The sequence below is a fragment of the Aythya fuligula genome, chromosome 12, assembly GCF_009819795.1.
Source record: "Aythya fuligula isolate bAytFul2 chromosome 12, bAytFul2.pri, whole genome shotgun sequence".
NCBI classification, from domain to species: Eukaryota; Metazoa; Chordata; class Aves; order Anseriformes; family Anatidae; genus Aythya; species Aythya fuligula.
This window is the reverse complement of record NC_045570.1, coordinates 6,442,326-6,467,942: the sequence shown is the minus strand read 5'-3', so window position 1 is coordinate 6,467,942 and position 25,617 is coordinate 6,442,326. Positions and strand designations below refer to the sequence as shown.

General features: G+C 43.2%; 1 long non-coding RNA gene across 2 annotated transcripts; it reads left to right on the top strand.

The window, feature by feature from the left end:
• The first annotated feature begins 285 nt into the window (after positions 1 to 285).
• Positions 286 to 15,747, top strand: LOC116494132. 2 transcript variants are annotated; one of them, XR_004253832.1, is made up of 6 exons: positions 286 to 376; positions 4,607 to 4,771; positions 4,980 to 5,042; positions 5,859 to 6,032; positions 7,244 to 7,359; positions 12,045 to 15,747. It is a non-coding gene; the product is annotated as an uncharacterized LOC116494132 (long non-coding RNA). The 2 variants fall into 2 exon arrangements; XR_004253831.1 differs by lacking the exon at positions 7,244 to 7,359.
• Positions 15,748 to 25,617: the final 9,870 nt, after the last annotated feature.

The following is a 25,617-nucleotide window of genomic DNA, read 5'->3' as shown; positions in this document are numbered from 1 at the left end:
TCGACGCGGGGTGGGCGGGGCGGGGGGAGCGGCCGGAGTGCGGAAGCGGCGCTGGCAGGAGGCGCTGCGCCCCGGGGCGGCCTCCGGGGGAGCGGCTCTGGGAGAGGCTGCCCCGGCGCTGCGGGGCGCCCCCTGCCGGCCGGGACGGGAAGGGACGGGGCGGGACGGGCCGGGGCTGCCGCCGGTGCCGGGCCCCCGGGACGCGGCCGTGCCCGGTGCCAGCAGCACCCCGGCTGCAGCCCGGCGTGGCGGAAAAAGCAGCAATCCGCCCCAAAAAGCAGCGATCCGCCCCAAAAAGCGGCAATCCGCCCCAAAAAGCAGCGATCCGCTGTCCGCCCGCCCGCCCGCAGCCTGGAGGAGCCGCGCGCTGCTGCCGGTAGGTGCGGGTCGGGCTGGGAGCAGCAGCGCCGTGCGGGGGTTTCTCCCCGCTGGGTTCCCCCCGATGGGGTCTGCGAGCCGCCGGCGTGCTCCTGAATTTACTTAAACCCACTCCTCCGCCTTTAAATTCAGCCGCCTGAGCAAGCGATTAAAACTCTCCGTTTCCTAGCCTTTAATCCGACGGGTTTGCCCTGCAGAGCTTTTTAAAACGATCTCTGCTGGCTTTACTACCCAGACTCGAGCAGAGTGTTAGGCATAAGTAGAACCTGAATTTGCCACAACCACACGAAACGCAGCGACCAAACCTTAGCAGTATTTGAGCTTGCATATTTAGGCGTTTTTCCACGCTGGTTTCATTTGCATAAGTTCATTTAGGATGCGCAAACATCTGCGGGACGGGCTAAAAGAGCTTAATAAAATAGCGCACGAAGATCTAACAGGGATTGCCGGTGAGTATTTTCCTTTTGGAAGGGGAAAAGGTTCGGGGTGGTTGTGAAAATAACAGCAAATAATATATGTGAAAAGTGCAGCGGTGGTCGTGTCTGGCTGTGAGGGGTGCAGTTGCAGGTGGATTGTGTTGGATGGAGTTAAACTTAGGTATCTCGAATATGACACACTTAATCTAATTACTTTAATAGCTACTTTCTGTTGAAACTTTAAAATCTACCGACCCTGGCTTTTGCTGCAGTCTGTAGAGATCTAATCGTCTGTGTGTGTGCCTGAGATGTAAAACTTAGTGCGAAGAGAGGCAACAGATTGGTTCCGTCATATGATTTTGTTGGTTTTGGTGGTGCTTTTTTTTTTTTTGAGTGTACTTAAAAGATTATGATGGATAATGCTGTCTTGCCAAAGAATGCCGACACAGGTGTTCATCATTATCTTAATTAAGATCCTGAGAAAATGTCATCTTTCGGCATGAATTATGAAGGGAGATGCATTAGGAGATCACTTCAACTCTCTCTCTCTTTTTTTTTTTTTTTCTTTTCTGCAGGGGTAGATGAGAAGGAGGCTGTTTTCTCAAAGCCTTTTTGATATTTCTTTATCGGAATACCTGACCAAAGACACTCACTGCATAATTTGTTTCCCCATTTCAATTTGTGAGTGTATTATCAAGAGATCCATAGGAGACAAATACTCTGTTAAAGACTGCTCGTATTAAGAAAATACTGAGACAGATAGCAGGGGAAATTGGCTGCTACGAGGTGTCTTATATAGTGTATTTTAAAATATTAACAGTAAGTAAGAGCAGAACAAAGCAAATACATGTGAATATATAGATCTATTAACTGTAAAGAAAACAAAAATACTTTCTTCACCTCTACGGTACCATAGTAGTAAAGCTAATTAGCCTGCAAAGGAGAGTGAGGGGCTTGTGTTTTTCTCTGTTGAATCAATACGTTATTAGCTGGAGAGCAGCTAAAGCAATGCACCTGAAATATCAGCAGAAGCATTGGCAGCAGAACGCAGGGCGCTTTCCTGCAGCCGATGGCTGGTGCACGCTGCCGCTGCCTTCCCCAGGACAAGGTGCTGGGCGTTACGGGGTCACTGCGTGCCGTGGAAGTGCCAGCCTCGGGTGAGTCTTAGGGCAGAGCCCCACGAGATGTCTGCAGCTCCCCTGTTGTTCCTGCTGCCTGCGTGTACTTTGCCTGGGCATCGACTTGTTAGTGCTCGAGGCGGCGGTGGGCACCTCCGTGGGCACTGCCGACAGCTCTCCCCTGCTGCCTCTAGCCACTGGGCGTTGGGGAGCGTAGGTGCACTCCTGTCTTGTTGTTTTCTCAGCTAGCCTTTATTCCTAAAATTACTTTTTGACAGGAACCTGATTATCAGTCTTAGTTCTTTTTTCAGGGAAATTGTTTATTATGTGGAATAAAACCATGCGTGAGTGCAGCTGGCAGTCCTTAAATCCAGTCCATACTTACTGTATTGAACATGCAGCTCCAAAGATCTTGACAGTATCATGGGAGAACCTGAGACTGCATTTCAGTTTCCTTGAAGTTTCCTGTAATTAACTTAAACGGTGCGATTCTCTTGAATTTGTGGGCATGACATGGACTAAGTTAAATATGTCTTTAGGTTTTATTTTGCTTGCAGTTCTGAGGACATATGCAGAAAAATAGACTCTCTATATGACTGGGGTGGGGGGAAGAGCTGCTCTTTCATGTCTAAACAAGCTTTTTCACTTAAAGCAAGCCGCATCTCCCGTTAGTTGGCTCCTTATTTTGAAAGAGAAGCCCCTCAGCGAGCAGGACGGCCGTGGCTCCCCGTGCTGTGTGCCCGTAGCTCTCGATGCGGGGGCAAATTCCCTTCCCACCGCGGTGCTGCAACGTGCTGGGCGCTACCACAGCTAGAACCTGGCCACGGCGTGGGTGTTAAAGGTGGGTGACTTGTATTAGCAGTGGCGTGTTCAGAAGGGTTTGTATTTTATCTGGTTTGCTTACACGCTTACCCATTCTGGCATGCATATTTGCAGTCCTAATGACTGGTAGTTGCGGCAGCTCGGCGTTGCCTCTCCGATGAGAAATGTAGTGCCAGGTAGCTTTTCTGGCCTTGCATCCAAGGAATTCTTTTTAACAGTTCATACCCTCTGATCTTTATTAACAGGAGAGGTTTCTAGTTCCTGTTCATTAATATAGATCATGCAGATGCAAACGTTTCTTGAAGCTGCTTTCTGCACGTGGAAGTGAATATACATGTAGAGCCAATTCTTTTCTTCATATAAATCAATTTCAAAAAAGAAAGCTAGTCAGGTCTTTCGAGCTGGATCCAGATGATCACACCAGAAATCTCCCTATGCTACCTAACTTGTGACCGATTGCTCTCCTACCCTCCCCAAAGGGTGCATTTTCCAGCTTTCCTTTCACGAGCACGTCTTTTTTCAGTATTTCTCAGCATTTCTGTCACACATCAGGAATTCAGCGTTTACCCCTGAAATAGTCTCTGCTAGCATCTCTGAAACTTCTCATGCCCTTCACGTTTAATTTTGTGTGGAATAATGCCTGGTGTAATATTTAGGTCTTCTGTTTTCAATTAAGCTGCGTTAGGTAACTACGCTCTTCTTTCATATCCCATAACAAAGTATCGGTATCCAGATGGCAGTGTGCTGGGATAAAACAGCGACAGTCTTGGCTGCTACTGTAAAGCTAAGAACTAACATTTTAGCCAGCACGATAAATAAAACCGAGGTTGTGACTCTTGGCGTATCGGAGTTGCACTAAATAACGCTACAGTGCTGTTTATTACTGGTTTCATTGGATAATATGCAGCTATAAAACCTGCTTGAAGCTTTTATTAAGAATACTCTGTCATTATAAAAAGATGCCTACAACTTCTTTATGATATTAACGGTGTAAGAATTACTTTGTGCTGGCTCCCTGGCTGGGTAGGGAGGGCCGGAGCCTCTCGGAGCGTCAGCGTGCTTTAGGTTGCGTGGATCTCCTGGGAAGCAAACAGCTCTGCGGAGACCAGGGTGGAAAAGCGACTTTCAAGGCATTTTTGTTCTGCTTGCTCTTTGCTTTTCCTAAAGTTTATTTTGGTATTTGATTTCTTGGTTCAGTTAAACTTTAGCTGATATTCTCTGTGGTAAGAAGCCTGCTCCTGTGTCCCTGGGTAGAACTGAAACTGAGGAAACCCAGGTAGTTATCTGAGAGGAGGCTGCGGAAATGCTGGGGAACTTTTATGTTGCCTGAGAAGGTGACGGAGAAGACCTGGTAGTAGGTAAGGGACTGGGAATATTGAGTCCTGGGCTAGCTTCCTCCCTCAGCTTCTGGCACGTCATATGGTGTAGGTTTGTTCCTGTAACCTCCGTGCCTCCGTTTGCCTACCTGGAACCTTTTGCACTGCTTCAAAATACTCACGTTGCAGTTGTTGTCCACACTCCTATAATTTATTAGACTGTTGTGTTTTCAAGCAAAAGGAAGTTATTTATGCTGTTACTGATTCATTAGTTAATTGCCGTTAAATTTCCATATTCTGGAGACCTTTGGTTGCCGCATGCTCTTGTTTGTGGTGCACCTCTTAGCAAACACAGAACTGAACATCAGCCAGGGGGATGCAGTGAGAGCAGTGTCCGTGGGACTTAACAAGCATGCTAGATAAATGGGTAAAGGAGCCCTTGTGTTGCTTGGTCCTTAATCCTTGACTGTAAGGGAAATCTGTCTCAATTAGTGACAAATACTATATTTTAATTCCATTTCCCTGTTCACCTTATGTCTGTTTTTTGGCTTGATAGAACGCAGCCAGGAGGAGAAGCGGTGAGGGCCGCGATGAGGAGGATGAATCCAGCAGTCCGTCCCAGCAAGCACACCTGAGCGCAGGAGGAGACCTCATACAAAGCCAGAATGTGTTTTGGCTTGCCACAATTTTTAGCCATATTAAGTCCTATTCAGAGTTAATGGTAAGTGATATGTTTTGTGTACTTTATGATTCATTGAATAAGGCATTGCAGAAGTGGCACTGTGCTTTGTGATACCAAGTTTGGTCTCTAACAAAAAGCAGAATTCATGTATCCAGATACATCAGTGTTTCTTTTCAGACTGTCATGTGGTGCAGATAGCAAACATTGTAATTAGCTAATGTTTTTCTTTTTTTTTTTCCCTCTCCAGATGAGCTCAGTGAGACCGGTGTAATCAGCACTGAAGAAGGGAAGGACACAGATGGAAGGCAGGGTTTGTCTTTCCATAACACCCAAACACGAAGATTTTATAAACTTACTAGGCAGAGTGTTGTTAATAGTGTAATATTACCAGTAATACTGCATGATGTGACTATGATATAAATATGCACTGTGCTATTTTTATTGCTCTTTGATTGTGTGGAGCAGCGTTTAAGAAATGAGCATATACTAGTGGCCTAAATAAACAGTGAGTGAGAACAGTAAATTGAGAAGCTGGGTAATCCAGAAGTACCGTCAGCTTTTTTGCTTTGTTTTGTGTTTTTTTGTTTTTTTTTTTTTAAGCCAGCATCTTTTCTTTCTGCGGTGTTTCCCATAACCCATAGTTCTTTTGTGACTTGAGAAAGATACAGTGAAGAAATACCTTTTCATTCAAGGAATAGTTCTTCTTCTTGACCAGAAAGTCATGTGTATTGTCCTTCACAGTCCTCTTGGCTGTTACAGCAACTTAATGCTTTATCCAGCAGAAAACAGTGCTCACACTGCTGACCCCTGAAATCTCCATGAACGTCTGTAGTGCTGCAGCATGTGCTGCTCGCTCTTCTCAGGGCTTCCTTTGTCGGAGAGGTGCTGTGTAATGTCCACTGCGGTGCAGCCCTCTGTGACCTCTTGTGTCCAAGTACGGAACTGAGTCTTTTTCCATCTTGAACTTGTGGGTTCTCCCTTCTGAGCCCAATGAGTGTCAAAAATTGCAAAAATAACATTTGTCAGTGTTGTCTAGGAGATGTGACTGACTTTATTATTATTAATATTTATTAAGTGCCTTACAATGAAGGGAAAGAGTCATTGCCTTCTTTTTTTTTATGAACAGGATAACTGGCGTGCAGGAAGAATGGATCTCTTCTGTCTTCTGTGATTCCTGACCCACCTAATTGCGTGATTGTCATGAGCAATAACAACCTGGCTCAGGGGAGCGGCGCTGGGGAAAGATGCTGACGTATTCAGTATGGCACGCTGCTGCTCCGTTCTGGAATGGCTTCATGTGGTAAGCAGGGTCTCACTCCCTCAGTGTCTGCTGGCCAGTGAGGGGATTCAGAAGGGCTGATGAGCTGAGGCTGTCTCTCGATCAGATAGTTTCACTCCAGATTTCTTCCAGGGAAAAGAAATGTCCTCCATAGTGAGGTATGGCAACGCATTAGTAGGAGCTGCTCTTTTTTTTTTTTTTTTTTTTTTTTTTACCTTTTTCTTTTCCTTTTTTTTTTTTTTTTTTTTTTTTGTGTGATTGTTTCTTCGCACCCCCTGCTTCCTCTGACAATAGAGTGGCCTTTCCCCAGGATAAGTTGATTGACTTCACAGCTGGTATTTGCAGTTTTCTTGCACTTGGTTAAACTACGGCAATAACTGTTTCTTCTTGGCTGAGACTTTGTTTTCCCTTTTTAATAGTTTATTTTGCTGAGAAGATTATTTCTCTAGCTGCTACAAACAACAGTAATTTTGATGTTTATCAATAAAGAATTAGTCTTAGAGATGTGTTTTCCATGTAGAAGATAAACGTAAAACCTACTTGAAAGGAATTACAAATTTGGAGAGGCTTTTATAAATATATATATGCATATATATATAATATTATTATATATAATATTTGCAAGCAAAGAGAAAATAATTCCATCTTTTCAATTGCATTTTTTTCCTTAGTCCTACAGTTGTAAGATAAATACTCAGAAATATGTGTTGTTAAGGTTAATGAGATCAAAATGAATATGTGATAACGAGCTCTGCACATTAAAGAGTAAGAGCTCAAATTATAGGCTCTGAAGTGACACACTCAGTGAGCACTTGGGAATTTTGTTTGTGCAAGGAATGCAGGCTTAGGCCCACAGTTGCAGTTGCACAACAATTGCATCCTGTCTGCTGTTTTTTATCTCAGCTGATCTGCACAGAAGTGTCTCGAGCACTGCGGTGTCAGGGTGAAAATGTAGTCTGGGGTGAGGTAGAGGACAAATGAAGAAATAATTTGAGTCCAAGTATTAGCGTTCCTCTATAAAAATAGATTCATTTTACACAAATGATTCACGTTTACAAAGATCAGTTTATAGCATTTTGACTGCACAGTACTTAATTCTTTATGTATAAATTGATCCTTTATACAAATGTAATTCCATATACAACGGTTAATCTCTTTGAGTGCAAGTTGAAAATATACTCTCAATTAATTTATGTAGGTTATGACTTTTTTTTTTCACCTGTACTCTGCAGCGGTGTTACCTATGCTAAAGTTGAGTCGGCGTGTGCTTAATGAAAATTAGATGTGAAACGTAATACGTAGAGGACAAAGAAGCATTGAGATCCTTATTGGTCTTAAAAAGACAGAGGTACTTCATACAATTTTCCTTTCTCAATCTCATGAGAATTTGATGTGTAATTCTGTTAGGAGCAATTTGGAGTGAATGAAACTGAAATATTTTTAGAAACAGCATTAGTGCCAGATATTATTACGCGCCTTTTGTGAAGCCTAGTTTTGTTTTAAAACACTTTGCATTTTAAGAGGCTAATTTATAGAGAATCTCCTATTGAGAAAGAAAAGCGTAGTGGACCTTTTGTGGAGAGCTGAGCCGAGCTGTTATATCTGTGCAATTTGCTAATGTTGCAACCATTTAAATGAGATGTTTGTTTACATAACAGTGATGGCATTTCTCCTCCTCTTCCTTGCGGTTTTGTCCAACTAGATGTTATGAGTGGCAGTTGCAGTGACTGCTAAGTGTTTAAATGATGACACCATTATGTGAAGTGATTTTGAAATGAGAGATTCCAGCCAAGAATTACATCTGCTCTCATCTCCTTCAAATCATACTCTCTGGCTGTGGAGATTATGATTGATTTGTTTGTGACAGATTGCAGGAAACAGTCATTGATTTTTCAATATTTTACCTTAAAATTATTTACAGTTGTAACCAAGGGGAGGTATTTCCATGGGCTGTCAGCCCCTGAAAGACTGGGATAATATTCCCTGCTCCCTGACAAGACAAATTACCCGTAATGAGTGCAGTAGCTGAAGGGTATACTTTTATTTTAAAATATGTCAATAACCCCAGTGACTAAACGAATATTGATTCAGCATAATGAAGCCTGAGTAATGTGAAAATGAGCTCTTCAAGGAGCATGGTAAAGACTTTCTTTTTAGCTTGTAGCAAGAAGCTTTTCATTCTTTACTGTTAGGTAGTGGAAGTGTGCAGTCTTAAAGAAGTCATCCTTAAACAGTAGCAGTACGCAGCGTAGTGTAACAAAAGAACTTAGGTGGGGTTTCTGTTGCTGGTGGTGGTTTCTTTATTTTTATTTTTGTTTCCAAGTTCCCTTTCTTCTGTGCAGTTCAGCGGATCAGATGATTAAAGAGAAAAATGCAAGTTATCCAGGGCAGAGATAGAATTACTCTTGGTGTTGTCTTTTGCAATAATATTCTTCAGCTTGCCTAATGGCATTTTTAAAGTGGATTCCGCATACATGAGCATGGAAATGTATCTAAATAAACTGTAGATTTAATTTCATATTATTGACTTCTTGGACATATTGATGTGTGTTCTATATGATCGGTCTAATATTCTTGTCCTTTAACAGCTATTTAGAATAGCTGGTTTATGAGAACCTAGATATACGATATTATAAAACTTAGTTACCCTAGTGCACATTTTTCTTTCTGGTGCCTTGTAACACCACGCGATTCTTACAGAATGAGAATTTTCAAGCAGTAATTCATTTAAATTACAGTAATTTATGCAGTGCCATAGGTGTGGTGTGGAAAAGCATCTAATAGATTAATACAGATGTACTTCAATTGTTCAGGGTAAGGATTAGATTAAAGACCATGTTGAGGTACAATTTTCTTAACATTAAAAATATCGAACACTAAAAAAAAATTATCATGTGAAGGGATCAATTTGTCATTTGTATTCAATAGCATTGTGCAACATTGGGAGAGCTCTGCAAAAGCACCAGGCATAAGTCGCTGCGTAAGCCAGTCACATGCGACAAGATATTTTGTCGGAATGTTTGCGTACAATATGTCAATTATGAAACAATATCATAGCCAGGAGCGTTTAGTGAGCGTGTTTGGGCACAAAGATGACTTCCCTTATATTTTGAGGACTGACTTCAATTGCATCCGAGTAGCTCGTGAAAATCTTCAGAAGGATGCTTCCTCACACAGGTGATTTTTGCAAATGTCATTCCTCTAGCACAGCTAGAAGGTACTTTCAGAAGGCACTGGAGAACCTGTGGCATTGAGACTTAAATGGCAACCCTGGAACATGAGAGATGTTACAGTTTTTTAATTTGTTAGTTTGCAGAAGGATGCGATGTACATTTGTTTAGTTTGACAGGGATTGCTCACAACACCAGGGATTTGAAAAATACTGGTGAAGCTCAATGGTGTTCTACCCATCCCAAATCCTCTGACTGGCGTCTTTGTTTCTGTGCTTTTTTTTTTTTTTTTTTTTTTTTTCCCAACAGTAGGAGATGGGAAGGGAAGGTGGTCTTTGGTAGTTTTCCCACAGCAGCAAGGAAGAGGGAGGCTGGTCAGGGCTGGGTGCCAGTTCTAATGCAGACCGAAGGGCAAATAAATGTTTGTTTTAACCGCATCTGCTTTTCCTGGGTAACAGTGTATGAGCTCAATGTTACCAAGCTGAACAAAAGCAGATACTGCTGGAGATCCTGCTGAACCAAAGTGGGCTCCGCTTGAAGACCATTGGCTTGTTTCACTTGCAACACAGGTAGCTCCTCTTGCTCTGCCACCTTTCCCTGAGACAAAGTTTGCTTATTACATACCTGCCTGCATGGCAGTCTGGTTCAGGCCTGAGCGATGTGCTTGGCACTGAGGCCAAGTGGCGCATTCTTGGCTGCAGGAAGCTGACAAATGGCTTGGGAGCTCTGCTGGTGATACCAGAAATTTCTGGTGATGGGAACTTGGAATCTCTTACATTTCTCCCTACATCTCCTTCTGGCATTAGAACTGGTACATTTGCTAGTCTGCTTTCAGGTGACTGAGGAGGATTAAACAAACAAAATGAATCTTAAATGGTCCTGGGGCGTCTGTCTCCTAGGAGCAGGACGTAAACCCAACTGCAGATCAGTTAGGCAAAAGAAGAGGAGGAAACACTATGAAACGAAGGTCGTGGGCAACAAGGGATTATCTTATTTGTGGCAGAGAAGAAGCTTTTGGTAAACCATACGGGGCTCAGTATAGGTTAGGGTTAATATTTAGGGTCATGTGCAGAATGTGGGAGGACATGGAAGTGTAGGTGATGGAAGTCATGCTTACTGGCTAAGTTTCCCCCCCCATATTGTTAGTCAGAAATCTAAGAGCTAACAGTCTGTAAGTGGTCACCACCGTCTGGCATTCGCTAATCTAAATGACATAGCTACTTGAAAGCTGTTCTTGTGCCTTAAACTACATGTCTTGAAGTTGGTGTTTCTTTTGGTTTTAATTTATGCACAAAGAATTTATCATCAAAAGCATTTACATGCATGCAGAATATTAACTTTTTCTAGAAAGACCACATTATGTACTGAAAATTTTCCCTAATTTGAGTAGTGATAGAATTGCAGAGTGCTTAGTAAGGTGGCATGGGGTTTATGGTGAACTGTTAGAGGGAGATAACCCTAAAAGTCTGCGAGGGAGACCCAAGGTGCTTGGAGGGTCTAGCCTAACTGCTGCAGTTAGAAAGGCATGGCTGAGTTAATGCATGAGTGTTGAAATCTGTGTTTGGAATTATGGGAACAAGTTGAGACACAAGAGCTTAATTGATTGTTGATTATTTTCCTTGGTAAATGCTGGAGAAAAATGTATTGTGCTTTCCAATGGTTTTTAAGGAAGATCCGCGGTGTCCTTTTGTTTTGTTAACTTATCTTTTAATATGAAATGTCATTCCCAAAATGAAGAAATGTCCTTGGGCTGGTGGCAACAGCTGGAGTTGCAGAATTCATAAATAATTCAGAGAGGGATAAAGGGTAGGGTTTTTTGTCATTTGAATCTTTATTATGTGCACACATTTCATTTTAGATACGGCATCATTTGAATTCATTCGATATGATGATTGCACTGACCTGTCATATTTATTTTGATGTCCCTTCGAAGGACCATATGCTCTGTCCTTACGATGCTCGTCATGAAAAAGGATGCCAGTTGCTAACCAAGAAGGCAGCTAGGTTCCGGTAGGGCTGAAGACCCCTCGATTCCTGTCATCACGTCAGTAGGTGTGGTGCTGCAGTGCAGTAGAAGACAGCGTAGCTGTTACGTCAGTGCGGTGACCTAAGTGGCAGCGTGGCCTAGAGAAAGGTAGAAGGCAGACACAGTTTGCATTCAAGTGTTTCTTGGCATTAAAACCTCAGCTGCCATTTGAGGCTAGTTGATGTGAGGAACCTAGAATGTGGAAGATGCCAACTAGAAATCTGCCAGGTGTGCTATGACAGCTTTAAAGTGGAAATGTTGGAAGCGGGATTGTCATACAGAGTCCTGGGGATATGAGGCTTGAGTCTTTTTATTGACTAATCCATGCCCTTCTTTCCTCTTAAAGAAGTTGGCTCCTTAGCCAAATAAAGCCTCAGACAATGGCTTTTGGAAAATATGCTGTGATCGTTGTTCTCAAATTCTGTGGCAGCTGTTGCATCTGTTCCTGTGCTGTGGACAAGGGGTATATTTCCTATAGCTGCACAGAAATGTAGGAGTTTCAAGTTGAAGCATAGGCCATAAGTAAAGAACTGCATGATAATGACTCGAGTCCCATTTCCTGCTGGTTAACACCCTGGCTGGTATCGGCAGGTCATAGTTGTTAGGTAACAGGACCGTGTTAATGATCCGCACTATGAACATGACAGGATGCAACCGTGGCAATTCCTTGGTGTAAGGTGTAATTGCAGCAGTGAGCAGTGATTTGTATGAAGCAGTTTGTCCATTGAGCTTGTATCAGAGGCAGAAGGAAGCTAATTAAGTGCAAGTTGGTGAAATACAGTAACCAGAAGCTGTGAATGGGAATGATAACTGTTTGTAAAATTATTTCTTTTCTAGATCCTGCCATCAATGACTGAACCTCCCTGAAATCTTCTTATCAGTTACTGCTGAGATGAGAAGGATAACAGGAAAGAGGAGCGCTTAAGTGGTTTTTGTGACAGTTAATTTAATCTATTTATCAAATGACAGGTTGTTTTTTTCCTCAAAACTTGATTGTCATGACAAGATGCTTTTGGAAGTTATCTTTGTAAAATGAAACTGACAATTTTTAGGCTACAAAGAGTTATTGTATCTTTCTATACAATGTTGTCATTATGGTAAACCGCTGGAAAGTCGTTATTTTTGAAGTAATTGAACTCGCATACTTCAGTCATTTATTTGAAAGTATGTTGAATGCCGTGTGAGAAGTTTCTTGCCAGAGTTCTTTTATTCAATGGGATAGTTATTCTTACAACACTCAATTTGTTATTGTCTAAATTACTGTTGCCTTAGCCCTCTGCAAAATGTTTCTTTTTAGTAATTCTTAAACAAGTAAGGAATGAATGAGGTTTTGTCCCTTGGTGTTTTGATGGGCATATTTTACCTTTCAGTAAAAGCTTCTTTAGTTTTCAGAATGACAGTATTACGAAGAAAGGTGCTTTACTTTCTTTATTTTTTACCAACAGAAAGTGTTTTTTGTGCAATGATTTCTTGAATATGTACAATGCCAAGACACAGTTACTGGAAGGAGAGACGAGCTGTTGAGAATGTCGTGTTATGCCAAATTAAGAATTCTTTCTTTCTCTGTGCAATCTTTTTGACTATAACTCGACCTATTATGTCTGGCTTATGCTTTGTCTCTAGTGGAACTAATGTGTCCTCAGAGTTGCATTTTAGAGTAACTTCAGATTCACTTGTGTCTTTTTTTTTTCCACAAGTCTGCTTTAAATTGCTGGGATTAACTTCAGAGAAGGCAAGAGATGGAGACTCCTTTGTCAGCATCTGTGCTGTTTAAAGAAGGAAGCTTCACGCACGCTTGCTCACTCTCTTGCAGGTTATTGCCCCTGCTAGGCAAGCATGCTGAAGTGTTTCGCTGAGTACACCCAGATTTAATTCAGCCCAAGCTGATCACGTTATCAAATCCTGGTTACCTGGGAGCCCGGTTTATTTTGACAGAAGAGCAGGGAGTGTGCAGGCCAGCTGCAGGCCAGCATGTCTGGGAAAGTGGTGTGTTATCAGGAGGTACGTTGAGGAGCTGCTGCTGGTGTAGTCTTTTCATCATGTTCCCTTGCATCTCTAAGATGCAGCAAAAAAATGTGACCTGGTGGAAAGCTAGGCAGTTATATCATGTATAATTTGTGTGTTCCAGGGATGGACTGCATAGTTTGCCAATGCAAGTGGAGAGAGAGAGGGTGAGTAGCTAGCAGAGGACAGTGATTGCAGGGAGATCCGTCTGTGGTCAAGATGTTTGAACAGTACAAATGTTTCCGTACCTAGCAAACACACTGCTGCATGAACACACTCATCAAAGGGGCTGCCTCAACTACTGCATGCATTGGCAAAGCTGCTTTTGGCACACGGTGTCCTGAGCTGCCTTTTGAGAAGAGGGGAGAGCCCCCACCTCTGCAGCAGAGCTCCGTCTCCCCATACACTGCTGCTTGTCTGTTGGTTCATCAGTAGATGCAGGAATCCAGTGAGATATGCAAGGTCTTGGTGTTCCCTGTGTTAAAATCAGAATGTTACAGATGATCTCTAGTAGTGGAGGCATACTGGGTTAAACCAGCACACCTCAAAACTGACTCTTCTTGCACAGAGGCTGTGGACTGTAGGTGCTGTCCCACCAACGGGACTCGGGCAGACAAAGAACAAGAGGCTTTCTGAGTAGTCAGAAACCTGAGAGCAGCAACTCTGCCTGCGTCTCCTCTTGGGGCACTGCTAGATGAAAAGAACTCAGTTCAGTAGCAGAAAGGGCTGAACTTCCAGCTCACAGGGCGTCGCATTCGATACCTTTTAATTGGTTCTCTGCTGAAGAATGAGGAAGCATGCCCTGGCCTCTCTCCTGTGCCACAGGAAAGCAATGTACAGCATCTGCAGAGGAGCTGGTGTGCACCAAGGTGCTGCTGTGCAGGAGAGAGCAGTCTCCCCTGGCTGGTTTATCCTCCAACAGCACAGTGCTTTCAGCCCACAGCCTGCGTCTGCTGAGCACTAACCTCCTGTAGGCCTCTAAAGCAGTAGCGTGAAGAGATGAGGGATGGGCGTTCATAGGACTAAGGCGCATAGACTTGGGAATGTGCACAAACTTAAAATGGGTAATATTTCTACATTGTGTTAATAGATCTGATGGGACTGTGAAATCCGTTGCTTTACTGCCAAGCTCTGAATTAACTTGGCTGTGTACTGCTGTACGTTGAGAAAGCGTTGAGCTCTTCCATCAAATTCTTTGTTATTGTTAGCCTGTACACCGAGCTCTGCGCTGCAAATGTGCGTAGCTCAAGGAGGCAAAGCACCAACCACATAATATCCAAACTCCTCACCTTTTTACTGATCCAATCTCTTTATTTCTAAGGTGAATTCGGGCTGGCTCCAGGTATGAGAGCTGAGCCCTGTGACGGCAGCGTGGGGTCAAGCTCCTGCTGAGCTCTGGGCATCCGTGCTGGGTTCAGATGTGAAGTGCCTCATCCCAAGAACTTCTGAGACGTCTCCCATGGCCGCTGAGAGCTGAGCTGCTGCAGCTCCATGAGACAGCCCGTAATTCTTGCATCTTAATATGGGCCATTGTCATACCCACGTTAAAATACTTAATGAAACGCTTGTGACTTCCTAATAAAGTTTTTGTCTGCTCGAGTGTTAATACCATATAGTTATGTGTAATTAAACCAGTGCTGAAAAAATAACATCTGTCTTATGTAGAGCACTGTCATGGCTGTGTTATGCCAATGAGTAAAATTTTATGTCCAGGCACTTAAAATGATCAAGCGCTATAGTTAAGGCTGTCATATTGTTTATATAGCACTAAAAGGAAAACAAAATACGGTTTCAGAGCAGACAGACTTTATTTTCTTATAAATACTCCAAATAATAGGTTGGTTTCAACTAGACTTTCTGGCTCTTCAGTGATTGCCGCATTCTGTATGAATATATCAGAATTCCAGGCATTTCATAATTTATGTTTATTATTATAAACACATGATTTCTGTGTATGGTTGCCACAACTATGTTGGACAAAACATAGTTTACCTTCTGAAATGGTACTGTACTTTTACTTTTGAACCTCTTTAACTTCAGTCTTGGTTGAATAAAATGTGCATTCCTGAAAATAATCTGTACATCTGTAATATGGCCGTTGATTTTACATGGCTGTTTTCATACTCCAGACATAGCAAAGCATTTTCAAGGCAATATATGTTGACAATGTGTGGAGATAAAAATCAGTTAATGACAAACTCTAAGGTGTAAATTTTTAATAAGAGCAATGAATCATTAGAAATTATTAGAAAGGGAATAGTAGATTTTCTAGCATTTGAAGTTGTTGAATGAAGATGAAATGTTTTCACAGACATATGTGCTTGAACAAATGCATGGGTGGGGTAGAAGAATTCCTCGTGGGCTTCTGAGGCTTTTGTTACACCTGGGGTCAGACTGGGTCGTCTTAAACGTACTTCTGGCTTAGAAGAGAGGGCGGTATCTTGCTATAGCTAATACCTATAACGTAGCAACTTCCACCAAATGGCTATTAAAATTTACTTGAACTTCGCTCTAAAAAAAAAAAAAGACAAAAAACTAACAACAACAACAACAAAAACACATCTGGGAGGGGGCACTGCCTAACTTGCCTTTGGCAAGGCTTCTGACTTTTCAGATCGTGCCTTTTTCCAACATGCTTTTTTATCTCACTGCACTTGGTTCCAAAGAGCTGAACATTTTGTTGGCTTTAGGTGGGTTTCTTTCACTCATCCATCCCTCCTCCCTGCCCCCCCCCCCTCAATTATTCAAACAGCACATGGAAAAAACAGAGCAAATGTCTTTTATGCTGCTTACTAAGTGCAATGCCGCCTTGTTGCTAGAAATAATTGTTAGGTTTAAAATAATCTGACAGTATCCTGCTGTGTATAAATTAGGTTTGTTCGCTGCTAAGATTAGTTAGCTGGCACCCATTCACTAACACATCACAAAAAAATGATCACAAGTAGATCGCGTCCGGTTATCTGCCTTTTTTCTTTTTAATGGGCTTTTTGTTGCTGTGCTGTCACCCAGGTTGAAATAAACGTGTGCAAGTCATGCGATTCCAAGTTCTCTGCAGCCTGGGGAGATGATATTGGCTCTTTGGGAAAAGACCCGGGGGCATAAGCACTGGAGAAGGGGAGAGGTTGTTTGCACTTCGATCTCTGAAACTTGCGCACCTTTATTTTTGGCCAGGTTGGATATCTTCTGCTCTATGGCATGCAGTATGTTATCAGTGAAGTCCAATATGCCAGGTATAATTAGCTCATGTGTTTAAAGAGCTGTTGTTATTTTTTAACTTGTATGTACTAGTCAGCTTTCATGCAGAAGTACGCATTTTACATGGAAAGAATGCTGGGTGATTCAGAGAAAATAGAAATGCTATTTAAAGTCATGCACTAGTGTTTTAGATTTCAAAAAAGACCACAAGGTTTTTATTTCTGTGTTTATGATTGATTAGGGTTAGAGTTTTAAAAGCTTAATGCTGACTATAAGAGCTTTGTAGTCAGTCACTGAGAATTATGGGCTTGGCATAATTCACATTTTTATTCTTCAGTATATCCATTATTGTTAGATGCTGAGTAGTCATTGCACACAGATAACTGGGTTGGTTTTGGGGGGGGGGATTTTATATCTTTACACAGTCTGAAAAATACTTCGTTAAAGTAGCTCCCGAGTGAATGGGGTAATTAAAGAACTTCACCGCTTTTATTGAAGTTGACACATGCTGCACGTTCTGTAAAACTCAGTATGTGAGCAGAATGTTTCCAGGATTTATTGAAAGTCAGACACCTCGAGATACCAGGGAAGCTTTCAATAGCAGTAAAGATAACTTCAGTTTTTACACAGTTAAATAAACCTGTCTCTAAGAAGAGAGCTATTACTGCAATACATTACTCATGACCTTTGTGTTTTCTGTATGCATACGTTTCATGGATGCATATGCGCACACACCTGTACAGAAGTGCTGAAGACCTGAGCAATTTTGTTTGACAGTAACACCATCGTTTATTCTATTTAGTATTTATTTGCAGAAAAATAGTGTTGCAATGTTGACTGAGGATCTTAATTTACTTGGTCCCAGTGGAATGCTGCAGCCTATTGATTTTTATTTTTTAACTGAGATGCAATCCTGCATAGTTTGACTTGCAGCTCTTAGTGTCTGAGAGTTTGACAAAGCAAGTGAAGAATCTCACTTAATGTAAACTGCAGACTTGGTCATTTTAAATGATACGAGTTCAGCATGCCGTATGCATGATGCCTTGGAAGTAGCAAAAAATGTGAACTTGTAATTGCATCACACAGTGACCAATCATGTTAGATGTGAAATTCCTCAAAATGTCTATTGAACAGATATAGTTACTGATAGTGTAATTTTTAACTGTCTTTTTCCAGCATATTGGAATAATTTAAAGTCAAATTGAGAACATTCAGTTAGTCGTCCTTTCCTGTCAATGGCTCATGTCTTAAAATTATCTTTAATATTTCTTTTTTAAAGTGTGTATTTAAGGTAATGGTAACAAATATGTAGCTTTCAAGATCAGACCATATTATAGCTCTCGTTTGCATTTTGTTTACGTGGCCCATGGCATGGAGAGCCCTGCCAAGTACACTCCACTCCTCTGGGTTTTGGTGAGAACTGAATGACCAGAGCTGTGCACAGCTAAGCACACAGCCTTATCAGCATCCATGCTTTATGTAGATACAGGCAATGTGCTTTCCTGAAGGAGTAGGCAGTCTTGGAAAATATCAGAGGGCCAAATTCTTCCACTGTGAATGACCCCAGCACGCAGCTGATGCTATCAGAAGCAGCCACACCTCTGTCAGACCCAGGCAGCGCCAGGTGGGTGGAAGCTGTGGCTGGTGGCCCTGCGGCCAGCGGCCGTGGCAGCAGTGACCAGGGATGAGCAGGTAACTGGACAAGGGCAGGAGGGGAGGCAGGTACTAAAACATACTGTTTCGTGTTTTCTCAGTGCTTCCAGGTTAAAGCATGGCCATCTCCGTTACCTTGCTGAGAGAGAGGAAGTCACTGCAGACCAACAAAGTGGCTGGAGGTGCCTTTTTCAAAGTCTTCTTTTTAAATAGCAGTAATTAAATCTTAACTCACAGGCAACCTTTGCCTGGAATGTCCATTATATCAGTGTACTTTAATAAGACATAAAAAGTGCTTTGGTAGTGTCCAATTCTTAGTAGTGTTGTATATCATCTAGGTTTTGGATGATTTCAAAGAAGAATGTTGCCCTTACTATTGAATTATTTGTCTAAAAACAAAAAACATCATACTTTCACCTGTGTATTTTGGGATATTTAAACTATTAAACCTTAAGCACTTTTCAAGCATTGTTTGACTTACTATTATTGCATGCTATAAAATAAAACGCAATATTAAAGTGCAGGCTGAACGAATATTATTCATCAGCTACAAATAAAAATATTTAAAAAATATATTTTTTTTTCTAATTCTTTACAGTAAGTTTTACATTATTTTTATGTGGGATGTGGGGAAAAAAAAAAAAGAGATTAGTGTCCCTTACTGGGATGCATAAAGTGCTGTTGTGTATTGCTGTTCTAAATTTCTGTGTCTGTGTTGTATCAACTGGAAATACATACTTTTTAATTTTAGCATCACGTTACATATGCATAGAAACTAGTTTTATACCTGAATGTGCGAGTGAGAAGGCTATGTATTTTTAGTTGTCTGTGTATTCCAAGAAATTCAGCTGACGGCAAAGTCTTATCACATTGGGCTCTGCAAGTTGAAGACAAAAATTAGTTTCTAAACTACTTGCATGCTTTAACATTGTGAGTTGATTCCCATGTGTTAAAGTGTAAACCACTAACTAATCCGTAGGAGTTTATGCAGGAGAAAGTCATTTAATTAACACTTTTAATTTCAGCTGTGAAAGAAGGTGAAAGTGAGGTCTGGAAAGTGGAGAGAGGCTTTGTTTTTCATAGCTGAAGACTCACTGTGCTGTAAGTCTGCTGTTGATAGCACACGTAGACCATCTCCTTCCTGCTAATTAGGCCTTGTGAACATTGGTCTCTAGAAACGGGATGTAGAAGTGTTGTGGTTTTTTGTTGTTTTTGATTGTTGTTTTTTTTTTTTTTCTTTTTCTTTTTTCAAAAAACACTATACCGTCATAAATAAGGAAACTGTATTTAGTATGTAACTATTATACAATGCTTGTTTGGCAGGCTATAATTTAATAGAACAACAATGATCAGACCAGTATATCAGTTAATTTTCAAAACATTTTATTCCACACAAATTAGCTCAGGTCCTGGAGGGCAAAATGACAAGAGGTTACTCGTACACTATGTATTTAATTAATTGAAAAATGCTCAAATTGCTTTTACAGTTGTTATTAAAAAGTAGAATCAGTGTTGCCAGTGCTCAACCATAATTAGAGCCCTGGGGAATTAAATATTTAGCATTAGTAATGTAACAGCACTTAAGACACAAATTTCTATTTTTGTAATGAAAGCAATACAGTGTAAGTGCAAATGGCTGAAACGACAGCTGTGACAAGTGAAGCAGCCTGGGATATTTCAATAAGACACCTCATTGGACAGCAAGTCTTACCACATTACTCGTTTGTAAAAGATCTGCAAGTTTAAATCCCAGCAGTAATGCATTACACCCAGTATTTAGACTTCTAATTGCTCACAGGACAAACGGTTGGGCAAATGTCACGCCGTAAGTGGTGGAAATGTGCCGCGTTTTCCCAAATATCGCGGCAGGGTCGGTGCCTCTGTCGGCAGTGGGCAGGGGTCGGGGGAGGCAGGGTAGAGGGGGGGAAGAGAGCTCTTGTTTGTTTTAAGTTTAATTACATTTTAAGCAGAAGTGCTTTCAGTGGTACAATGTGAGAAGTCGGATATGGGGCTCTAATGAGCTGTAGTGGTGGATGGCTGGGGACCCTGAGGGATTCATTCACCAAATTAACTGGATAAAAGTACTTGGTTTGGGCACGCTATGATGGCTGGGCTGCGTGTAAAAACCCCTCTTCAGAGCTGTCTCCCGTTCCTGTTTTTGTTCTAAGCAGGCCACGCGGCGACTTTCACTGCCGCTGCTACAACCGCTCAGGAGGTGTTGTGTTACCAGCTAATAAGGAATAAAGCATATTTTACTTTTTTTTTTTTTTTCTTTTTTCCCCTGGGGTATAAGGGGGAGGAGGGCAGCTTGAAGTTGTTTGCGTCTCTTTCAAATTAAAAAAAAAAAAAAAAAAAAAAAAAAGCTGCAGTTGGGCACCACACATCTTTGCCTTTTCAAAACACTGATTTACTTCCCAGAAACAGGACATTTGGGCAGAAAGAGGTGCAATGCTAGTCTGTGAAGGCACTTTTGTTGCTACTGGCACATGCCTGCACTGTAGGCTTTGTAAAGGTGCTGAGCACGGCAAGCACCCATCTGCACCATGGCAGGGGACCCCGCAGGGCACCCCATGAGGCCAGGAGGTGGCCATCAGGTGGCCATCAGGGCCAGGTGCAGGCCCAGGTGGCTGCTGCCTGCCCAGCTGGGCGCACTCAGCACCTGGCCTGCCTCAGGCACAAAATGGCTCCTCCTGGCCCACCTCATGCCCCTGCTCCTGCTTCCTGGGGAGCTGGTGGGCATAAGGCTGGCCTCAGTGTGTTCAAAACTCATTGCTCTGCTTCAGCCCAGCTCCCCTAGTGTGGTTTTAGCTGTTAGCTGAGGGTTTTTTTTTAAGAGATTCACCTCAGTATCTGCCCAGTTACTGAGCTCCAGGAGGGCGGTGAGCTGCCTGTGTTACAGGCAGCACCGTGACCAGGGGTGCCCAGCCTCTGCCACCGAGACTGCAGGAGCTGCTCAGGTAAGTGGAGGGGGATTTTGGACAAGGCTGGGGTTACAAATAATTATGGCCACCTAAGGGGCTGGGGCACAGCAGTGGTCATGGGGAGCAGGGGGTGTTGCTGAGGAAATCGGCCTCTAATGGATTTGTGGATACAGGCCCTGAGTGCCCCTCCTGTGAGCGCCTCTCAGGGCCCTGTGGTGCCCCAGGGCTGAGCTCGCCTCAGGTTCCCGAGCTGTCACCTGCTCACCAGAGGCTTGTAGACAGAAGCCCCTGTGTTGTGTGGCTCTCAGAAGTGGGCACCCGAGGTGCTGGTGTGACTGTGGGTGGATTACTGCTGAGTGTAAAACTTCTCTTGCTCCCATAAACAAAATGGAGGCATTGCCCCCCCCTTCTGCTTGAAGCTTTGGGCCCTGGGCAGCAGGGGCGTGATGCTGGGGTACCGTCAGTGGTATGATGCTGACTATCATGGTAGCAATCTGAGAAGTCCTTGTTTCATCCCTGGGCAACTTATTTATTTATGTTTTGGAGTCCACTTGTACAAAGCTGTTCTCTCCCAAGGTTCCTGAGGCTTGGGCAGTGTCTGTTGCTGCCAGGCTCAGCTCCTGCCAGCTCTGCGGTGCCCATCTCTCTCTAGGGATGTTGTCTTGCAGTGGGTGAGCAGGGGCTGCCTGCTTTGCCTGCCTGGAGATTGACAACTGTGAAGATGTTTCCTTTCTGCTTTATTTTTGCTCTTTTGGCATCTTTTCTTTGTCTCAGCACGTGCTGTACCCAGTGCTGTAAAGCATAAAGGCAGTATCTGACCCTTACTAATCTCTCAGCCTTCCAGCTGAGGACAAAATGCCCTTTTTCTGCTCCAGACTCTGTCAGCGTTCTCTGCTTGGAGGCCCCTCACAACCTACTCCACCTATTTCTACCTTAAACGTAAACTAAAAGATATGAACTTCAGCCGTGGTGAATTGGTTAATCCCAGCCAAAGGATACCCAGTGTTACTTCTGACACTCTCGCTAAAAACAAACATGCACACAGAAATGAACTAATTTGCAGAATTGTAGATCTCTCCTGAATATCTTCCAGGGTTTTTGTTGTGTGTTTTTATTTTTTATCTACCCTTCTCTCCACCCCCATTTATTTAACATAAACCCTCTTCTGACTCCTCAGGTAGCTGTTAATGTTTTCAGACTCACTGTGGCACTGAAGGGCAGTGTGAAGTTTCAAGTCATCCTTAAGCGATCTGCAGTCTTCAGGGCCTGATTCTGCAGCTGGGCATGATGTTTCCAGCAATGAGTCTGTCAGTGCAATAAGGATGACAACTCATCTAACTGTGGTTACAGAATTGGACCCATGGAGAGAGGTTTTTCCTACTGCTACTGTTTTATTACAAATAGGGAAGCTGGACCACAAAAATACGTTCAAAAACTGCATCCCACTGCTCAGAAAACTCTGAAATTGGGTTCCTGCTGTGCTGCGTTGCTGATCTACATGTTTCCAGACAGTTGGAAAACTTAAACTTGCATTACAAGCCTAGGCCATATTGAACAAATGAAGGGCAGATTTTCAGGCTCGGCTCTCCGTTTTGGGGGTGGGGAAGAAGGGTTGTTAAGCTCTTAATGTTACACTCACGTAGCGTGTGTGACGATGAAATGAATTGGTTAATGAGTGCCTAAGCATCTGTTCAGACTCTGGTAGATACTTTGCCAAGGTTCAAGTTCCCTAAGGAGGATTAGCCACCTGGTACAGTTTTCATGATATACTGACAAAGGGGACACCCACCTTTAGTTTTACTGCAAATGATGAACGAATGCTAGAAGAGCATTTAGACAAATGTACAGGGTCCCCAAGAAAGTCTGTGAGCTCGAATGATGGATTTTTGTAATCTAGTGATTACTTTTGTAATTGCTACAGTTTAGATTGTAGCAGAGTCCGCAACCAGCGTGTATTTTTCCAGCAAGAGTGACGTGTACTCTCTCCACTCATCTCCTGGTCTCACCGAACAGACTTATTTATTTCCCTTTTTCTTAAATGGCACGCAGCTCTTTGCACACAATTATCTCTCTTGCTGTATAATATATAAAATCAATATACACCATAGGGCAACAAGAAATGGTGATAAAAAGAGTTTCAAAGAGAAAAATGAGCATTTCATAGCCTGAACTTACAATTAGGCTTCCTAAAGTGTCTAGCTTTCACTGCACGGACAGCATTATGAGTTGATGAAAGGCCCCCACTAAAAGGCTTAAATTTATGTGATGGTAGTATCACTTTACGATGAGCATGATTTAGGAGGGCTTTGACCCATCAGGCACATTACAGCAAAGCAACTTGGTATGCCTGAAAGACAGAAACATTACACATTTGTTGCTAAGCTCAGAAATAGCTGAAACCACACAACCAACCTGAATTAAGGAAATTAAATGGATCTGGGGTCTTGGTGAACTGCAAGGAGAGTTGTGTATAGGAGAGGGCTTTTGCCTCTGGGTTACCAGTGCTGCGGAAGCCATGCAGATTTGCTTTCTGATGTTAGATTGATTTGGGGGGGAGGAGGGAGGCATGTGTTGTCTTGTTGGGTGGGTGTCAGTGGGATAAAGCACCACGGTGGGCTCTGTGACTCCTGCTGCAGCCTGCTCCAGGTGCCGTGGGCTAGGGGAGGAACCAAGGCTGAAGTGGGCAGCTGGGGCAAGATGTCCCCAGCTGGGGACGTTTGTGTCTGAGTCCCTGCCCTGCGTGCCTCAGGTGCGGCCGTTCTGCAGGAAACCCGGCAGGGCTGGGATGGGGCTGCACCTCTCGGCCTCAGTGCGGATGCAGGCTGTCAGCGGGGAGACGCGCGAGTACATGGAGGAATCTCAGAGCTCCGTCTGAAGGATTTGGCAGTGGTTTAGGTGCCTGCGGGGAAGAGGAGACAATAAGAGTGTTTGTTGGGCGGCTCATCCAGCAAAACGTGCGGCTCTGCAGCTGGGTGCCGTGGCTGCTGTGGGAGGCCCGGCTGAAGCTGAGGCAGGAGAACCCCAGAAGGGCCTGCTTGTCTGAGGTATTTAAAAATATAAATGCATGCAGTGCCCTCGGTCTGCATTTCAGCATGGTGCTGGAAAGGCAGGAGAAGAGCCTGCCTTTATTTGGCCTTACATCGGCAGTGTTGTTGATGCAGAAGTCAAAGCAAAGATTCCCAACAAGGGACCTTCAAGACAAGTTGGGCACCACAGTGCCGGGCCCTCTGCAGCTCTTAAGCTTTGTTTCTGAATACTTTTGCTGTCTAACAGTGAATATTTTTAAAAGTAAAATAATGATTGAATGGTTAACCCATGGGATGTGACCGGTACGAGACCAACATGATAGGTGATTCCCATTACTGCAGGTGATGCCGTCTGGTAGTCCACAATAAAGAACTGCGTTTGCAGGAGCATGCGTGTGGGAGCACAGGCACTGCATCCTTCCCCAGCAGAGATGTGCTGTGGTCTAAGTGTCCTTTCCCATTGGGAACAATGGGTATGATGAAACTTTATCCAGTGACCCTTTTTAAGTTTCCCTTTTGGGGCATGGGGTGTTTTTGTTTTGCTTTTAAATCAGCCAGCCAAACAAGTAGCATGGTGTAAAAATGCTTTGTTCCCAGCTAAAACATTTGTTGGAAGAAGCACCCGAGAAATTCTTTCAGGTTTCTAAAATCTTGTGCAAGACAAACATCTGAGGCCGCAACCTTTTTGCCTGGTGTAACAGGACCCACAGCGGGGTTTAGTGCTGCAGCTGGATCCCTGAGATCCCGTGGATTGGTTTACTCCCACTGTTTGTGCCTGGCAGATCCTAGCAGGCTCTCAGAATGTCTTTTACATGCTGCAAAACCATTCGTACTTCATTTGATATTTATCAGCATCAGCTCAAGTACACTTTGTAAGTAGCTCTGAATTTCTGCGTGCGGTTTAAACGTTCAGGGTTGCCAGGAGCGAGAATAAGCAGGCTCCTTCTCCTTTTAATTTTTGTCACTCTTTTCTTCTCGCTTGCTTGTTCTGGCACATCACAAGCAGGCTTCTGTGCTTTCACATGAAACGTAAGCCTAAAGTGGCCTTCCGTAGGTCACGGAGCTGGGTGAATGAAAACGTTTACAATTAAATGCCAAGATAGTCTTTTAAACAAAGTTTTTCACTTGCTTGCCTGCATAGACACAATCAGAGGCACTTAATGGAGGAGCGTTTTCACTTTGGGTTCTGTGGGTTTCGCTGGTTTCTCTCCTCAGTCTGGCTGCAGAGCAGGGTGTCCCACCTCCCCGCACCACCCATCCGTGCCTGGCGAGTGCCTGGGTGGGTGCAAGCAGGCAGGGTGCTGAAGGAACTCCCTGTCCTTGGCCGTGCCTGCCCAGTCATGTTTGTGAGTGCACAAAGGGAAAAAATCGAATCCTGCCGAAGACTGAGCTTGTCTGCTGGAATAATGCCTGCTTGCAGGTGAGAAATTGTCTGTCTCAGTTTGGACAAGGGAACTAATTGTTTGGTCCTGTCTGGTTTTAAGTGCTCTGAGCAATCTGGGTTCCACCACTTCCTTTGGGAGATTACGTTGCTTAATACATCTGAGTATCAGGAAGTTGGTTTCTTGCCCTGGGTATTCAATTTAAAAATTTCTTTAATTAATTTAATCT